Below are 7,448 nucleotides of genomic sequence, written 5' to 3' on the forward strand. Positions count from 1 at the left end.
CAAACGCCTTCGTTAGATCTATAAATATGAACATAATTAATCTTTTTCTATCTATGGCTGTTCTAATTTTCTGAACTGTGTTGAGGAGCGCCAAATCTGTAGATTTACCTGGGCGAAACCCGAACTGACATTCCGACAAGAAGCTATGTTTATCAAGGTACTTTAACAATCTACGATGGAGGAGCGTTTGAATCACCTTACTGAGTGAACTCAGCACAGCTATGGGCCTATATCTGGAGCCTATCCCCCTTCTTGTGTACCGGTATGATTTTAGCGACCTTTAGTTCCGCCGGAAACACTCCTTCTAATAAAATGTCATTTATAATACGAGACAATGGCCCTGAAAGGTAATGTCGAAAATGTTTCAAGAATCTGGGTGAAATGTTGTCATACCCAGGGGATTTTTTTTTACTGTTATGTTTAACATGATAGTTTCCGCTTCCTCTGCACACGTTGGTTCCAAGAAAAATGTTTGTGAGCGCCTTTCTGGTAGCATAACTAAATTATTTCTCGCTGGAGGTATAGACTCGACTTGGTCTGTAATGCTACAAAAGTATTGGTTAAAGAGGTTACACATATCGAACGCTTTTGTTATAATGTTGCCATCGTAATTTCGCACTGCAGACACTTCTACACTGTCGTTGGACTGGTTAAGTGCACCTTTTATCAGATTCCACACTCTTTTTTGGTTCCCCTGGCATTCACTCAAAGATCGCGAATAGTAATGCACCTTAGCCTCCCTCAGTATTTTGCAAAGAATATTGTTGTATTTTTTATACCTCAAGTATAGTGCATGGTTTCCTGGATTAGACCGATGTTTCTTATAGAGATTGTATTTATGTTTGATTGACCTCAGGAGGCCACACGTGATCCACGGTTTCCTTGCCCTGTTTCGCTTAGTGCGCATAACATAGAAAGTCGACTTTGTGATAATAGTTCGCAAAACATTGTGGAAACATTTAAACTTGTCTTCAGCGTTGAAGTTGTCTGGGAACTCCCACACCTGTGTGGACAATTGTGCTTCAGCAATGGAGTAATCAACGAACGGGTGCCTTACTCTATGTATTTCCCTTATGTTTCGAGCTGCACGAGAGACATACACGAGTTCGCAGCAACACCATAAAGCAAATGGTCCTCCTTGAGGTTGGTAAGAACATGGTCTATCAATGTGGAAGATGTTGAACTAAATCTTGTCGGCGAAGTTATAACTTGCTGAAAACCGTAAGAACAATAAATTTCCTTATACGCTATCGAGTAAGGGTTGTTACTCAAAATATCAATGTTACAGTCTCCCAGAAGAACCAGATTGTACTTGTGTAACTGACAAAAGTGCAATATTCTCTCTAATTCCTCTAGAAAATGAGGAATTAAGTTCTGCAGCGACCTATACACTACTCCAACCAGCAAAGGGCGGCAGATGAAGGATAACGCTTGTTCCCCACATTGATAGAACGCATGATTGGTGTCAGTAGGAACCTCAATAAACAGGCTTTCGCAAAGGGGTGTATTAAATGAAATGTCATGTCGAAAGACGTATGGAACGTGATTCTTAATATATAATGCTACGCCTCCGTGAGCATCATTTTTCCTATTAACAAATTCGTGGGCATAACCATCAAGCTTACAAAGTGCTTCCTTGGTGCTCTCTAACCATGTTTCGGTTAACGCAACAAAGAGTGGCTTTTGTTTCAAGATTTGTGAAACTAACACAATAACTTCATCAAGGTGTTTTATCATACTACGCACGTTTAAGTGTACAACTGACAGGTCAGGGTTAATCACTTCCGCCAAGTCAGTCAATGTTACAGAGTTCATTACAGATACAACAAACTATAGGCACTGCCTATACAGAATAACAAAACCATTCAAACTAAAGGGAGTGACCAAGCCTACAGCAATGCGAGGTCATCTACATGGGTTATGCGAATTTGCTTTTCCTGTTTTCTTACAAAGATTCGACCATTTCTCACCCATACAAAAGTAAACGTTTTCTCTTTTGCAAAGGTTCTTGTCGCTCCGAGCAACAGTTTATTGGTAGCTGTTAAGTTCTCACATATGAACACTGGCTCTTCGCTTGCACCAACACTGTGGAGACAGCATACACAACCACACGACATTGGATCGTGTGTCTTCACAGAACCCTTTACCCCCCACAATATCGTTGTCGATGTTCACATCTCATGTACGACGCATACACTTTTTCACCCACACGGTGCAACGAAATCGGTGCCGGCACTTGTTGCCCATTTCGTCAAAAACTGGCTTACAGTAAACCCCAACCACGAGCGAGTTTAGAGCTATTGAAGTTCGCGATAATAACCTGTTTTCTGGGCGAATTGTTGTTAGCTGGGAGGCTGGACTTCGACTTGAGTTTGTCACTAAAACGCGAAGCCACGGAACGCCCAAGGCGCAACCACTGGGAAGTACAAAGGAGTGTCAATAACTAATAATAACCATAACCATAAGTGCCATAACTAATGCACTTACGTATCTAAGTCAAAGTGAAAATGGCTGACCCCATGTGTTTCGGTTTGAATGATCAATTCTTTCCTGGGAAACAAAGCGGCACCGGGGAAGTGAAGGCACGTACGATTTGAGGACAGCTCGATGTGGGCTTTCAGCATGTCACAGCCGTTTGAGCACACTGAGAAATCGGTAGAGCTGACGTTTACAGGACGCGGAGCTCTGTATCTGGCAAGCTGAAGTGTTTCACGGCCCCTTTAATAATCGCTAGTTTAGACTTGATACCTAGAAACAGGGGGGATCCAATAACTTTGGCAATCATATCAGATGCACGATATAGGTGAATTAAACACTATGTGAAAACAGAAATTAAGCAGGCGGATAGGACATCCTAATCCCCCCCCCCCCCCCACTAGATCCACCCTTACCTAGAAATGTCCACGATACAGACAAACACGATCAGTCGATGGCACAGAAATTAAGCAGGCGGTTAGGACATCCTGATCCCCCCCCCACCCACTAGATCCACCCTTGCCTAGAAATGTCCACGATACAGACAAACACGATCAGCCGATGGCACAGAACCATCTTTCCATTTCGGCAGTCCGGTTGCTTCGTACCACCGAAAACGGTTTGTTTCCTTGTTCGGAAGCACATGACGTTGGATGCCCCGCGAATACTGATTTCAATCGGAGCAACCAATCACCCAACATCCCCCGGACATGTCGGCGAAAGGCACACACAGAACCACAAGTACGATAAGCCACGATACAGACCACGAAACCGCTGCACCAAGCAAACGAAGTGACTAAGCTGGCTGAACCAGGCTAGCTAAAAAAAAAAAAAAAAGCTGTTCTGGAAGCTTCTTCGTGATCTGAGTCCAGGCCGACAGAACCCGGCAAAAGTCGTGGTTACCCTCGGACCGACAGTCATGCGCAAGCCAGCAGAAGCCGAGGTTATGCAAAAGGCCGAGTTGATTAAACATTGAGAAAAAATACTTTAATCTATACCACTGTCATCGAAAGTGACCGCAATGAAGGGCACCGCACCATGAAGGACCGCAACCGCATTTGATGGATTCGCCAGGTTTGCTTGGACTATACGACACGACCTGGAGATTTCCGTCACGAAGATAAGACGTCACGAATGACGTCCCTCGTTCCTGTATCCCAGTTACGTAAAGTTGCTCGCAGTTTCTCCGCTCTGCAGCTTGCCACGGTGTGGCGCCAAGTGTATTGTCTTTACTGCTCCGTTTAAAATCTCTCCCTGAAAAAAAAAAAAAAAGAAAAACTGCTTGCATGTCGAAAATGAAATTTCGGCTGAAATGGTTTCATAGTTTGGTCAGAGTTATCATTGCCCTATGAATAAACTTGCGTCCGCACGGTTTAACTTAATTTCGTGTGAATTTAAATGTAGGGTGACTTAGCCTATATATGTGAGTCGACATGTTGCACATGACGCGCAGGAAGTATCTTCGGCGTAGTAGTAACAGCTGGATTTGTCTCCTGGATCCCTCGTGTCACTCTACATACCATTCTGTTTCATTTGACACGTACTTCTGCTCATAGAAAGGATATGTGCCCTTAAAAAAGTCTGACATATCCAGCACCATCCACGTCTGTGGGAGACTCACTCGGATATGCGGGGAGATTGTCATGTCACCATCTTTGCGTCAGGTGGTTTCTGATTCCGCAGCTAACGTGGATAGCATCCGAACCAGGCTGCGCTGCACGAATGGAGAATTCGTGTGGTCATTTCGTGGCAACTTTTCTCCATCCCGAGCAGTCACGTTCGCACCGCAGTCATGTTTCCGAGCACCCGGAATTTGCCAGCTGGCACTTTTCGCCTGTCCCGCATTAGTGCGCACGTCGCCATGGGTCAGCAGACAACGAAATCCGAATACGATCGAGCGACCGCGATACCCCTCGCGTGATCTACGCAGCTAAAACCCCTAGTTTCCTGGCACTCATGTTGAGGTGACAACGGTCACTTGACCCTGAGCGGGCAATTTCTGAGCGCTAGGCCATTTTGCCATGAAATAACCACCCGAATTCGCCGTAAGAGAGGCGGAGTGGCATCGACAGCATCGATCAAGATGGCGGAATGTGCAGTTTGCTTAGCGTGGCTTCGTTTCCGTTATTAGAATGTTTTATATTTTGCTTCTGGCTCTTCCGAGTTGGAATACTGTGCGCGTTACGACCTCGACCTGCTACAGGTGAGAAAGGCTACGGTCAGGTATACTGGACGTGCAGACCTTGCGTGTGTCGAATCGTAGTGCAGGTGCTCCTTTTGTCCTTGGAATGTTTTCGGAACGATAGTGCGTTATGTCTTCGTAGGTTTGTTTTGTCTGCTTGTCATTCTAATTCACGTACATGCACAGTGTGGTGTAGTGCCATTTTCGTTTACATGAGGAGAGCAAATATGGTATGTGCACAATGTGGTATATCATGAGGGTGCGATTCAAGCCCGGCCGAGGACGCCAGCAACTTGGTGGTAGGGTACAAGCTGCTCAGACACGCAGTTTTGCGCGAGGGACGTTAAATACGGTGCGCAATGTCCTGAGGTGTCGATACACGTTTTAATATCCTTCAGCTGGGAATTAATTCACACACCGAGCGTTGCGGCGTCGCTCGCGCTCACATTTGTACCGCAATGTAATACCACGAATGCTCGAATTATCAACAGTGTGTTGTGTCCAACGCTCGTATATCGTGACTATAATCTAGTTGTCAACACGCTAGCTCACTTACTAGTGCGTGCTCCTCAGAGATGTGGGCCCTTTTCGTGCAGGGATATTACAACTTTATCGCTGTCAACTACAAAGTAGATCAATTATTGTTCCCTTTGATTGTATATGCTTCATTGGTTAATTTCGGGAAATTTAATCTGAAGTTATACGTATACTACCCTATTATGTCGCTTGCCTTTCGATGGCTTGGACGCTCCCACAAGGACGTTTTTCGAGCTGCATGAGAGATTGTGTATATGCGACACTTTTTTCCGTTTCGAAGCGTGGATCGCGATACTTTTATACATCGGGATTGGGAATGGATTTCTGTTACAGATTTATGGTAACGCGATTTATGTATCGATACCGGTACTTCTGTTGTGTCCCCGGGTTTTCGGGTCATATCGCTTATTTTTGCTCATGGTGACTGGTCAGCGTAGCCCGTACAGATGAAAAATTTGAGCGCCAGCTACTGCTTAAGTAAACCAAAGTGTGTAAGCTGTATAAATAAGGCATTCTACTTTCTTGGTGCAAAACTGTCTTTGCCTAATTCGCCATTATACAACTGGAGTTCTCACGTAGGCGAGGTCTTGAGCTTGTGGATTTCCTGCAACTTCGTACTTTCACAAAAGGTATCGGGCAGAGTATCACATTAGTGTTTCTTAGTAACGGCAACTGTAGCGTTTCTGGCAGCGGTAGTGCCTTACCACGTTATCGGTTAAAAAGATATATCGATATCGGTATTTCGTTATTTTTTACTCAAGTACCGAGTATCCGTATCACGATATCGCATTTCGGTATCTGGTACAACGGCATGTGAACCTGACTATCGTCGAGAGCCCCCACAAGAAATCGAGCTATATGTGATATTCCTGATCAGTGGCGTAACGTCACCGGCATCACCCGGTCAGCGAGATGTAAATGGCCCCCACCCAAGACAAGATGTAAATGTTGCGCACACCCAGAGGCAAGTTGTAACTACCACCCCACACATCATTCCACAACATTCCTTTTTATTTGGTATTTGGTTCTGAACATTCGCGCCCTTTAATGCCTCGATACCATGAACTAGTACCCGTGGCTTGCACATGGTCCAGGTCAAAATACTCATGCCTAGGCCATATGATAAATTGAGACTCAGTTAAAACTAAAAAAATGCTTTCTATGGGTCTTTGCATTCGCAAATGCATCAGTGATTGTATCTGTATCTAGGTTATTCAGGCGCTGGCTCTCAACTGATAAAATTGCCAGAGTGCTGACCCGAGCCTACGACATCGTGCTGTGCAAGAAGGTCTTCATCAAGTTGAGCTCTGAGAAACTTCTTTCTGCACTTGCAATTGTAACGGGAAGGGCCAAATACTGCAGGAATGCTGTGATCATCTTCTTCAGAAGGCTTATGAAAATCGGAAGATAGCTCAGGATGCCGAACCAAAAGAAATTCCGCTAACGTTCTGATGGACTTGACACTGGTGAGCTTCACCCTAAATGGACGTTTTAACAGCTTTAGCTGGCCGGAAAGATAATCAGAAATGCCCTCGGAATACCCTTTTGTGAGACATCTGCAGCAATTCATCTTCCCCCTTTTCGAGTATAATTGTTGGTTTCATACACACGAATAGTGCGTCAGTTTCTTGCAGTGACAGAAAACGGGTTTTCAATGGGCGGGTTGGGAAATCGATTACTGTGTTGAACACTTGGACTTCGTGGTGTTTTTCAGCAGTCTCTAATCCTGAATCCCGTGCAAATATCCGGACACTGTCCGGATGTGGAAAATCTGTTTACGTCGACGACGTGATCAACGGAGGAAGCAGTGATCCAGATGCAAGAAAAGTTTATCTAGAAGCAAAAGAGATATTTAGCACAGCTGACATGGAATTAAGGAAATCAAGCTCCGAGTATCTGATGCAGATATTTGCAAGTGACTTCGAGGGAGGAGAACCTGACAAGAAGAAGAAGTAGTACGCAAAAAAGGGCAAATCAAGGTGCTTGGACTTAACTGGAATTTCGAAAAAGATTACATCGAGATCTCTGCAGAGAATAGCGTGAAAGACATGATCGAAGAATCACTATGGACCAAACGTATGGTGCTACAGCGTGTCGCAAGGATATATGATCCATTGGGGATGTTAGCACCCGTAGTTGTTGCAGCAAAGATATTAATGCAGGGTCGTGGAAAACAAAGATCTCAGGGGACGATCACCTGCAGGAAGATCAACAAGAGCGATGGCTTGAATGGTTTACAGATGTAGAAGAGCTG

Source organism: Ornithodoros turicata, chromosome 1 (genome assembly GCF_037126465.1).
Source record: "Ornithodoros turicata isolate Travis chromosome 1, ASM3712646v1, whole genome shotgun sequence".
NCBI lineage: Eukaryota > Metazoa > Arthropoda > Arachnida > Ixodida > Argasidae > Ornithodoros > Ornithodoros turicata.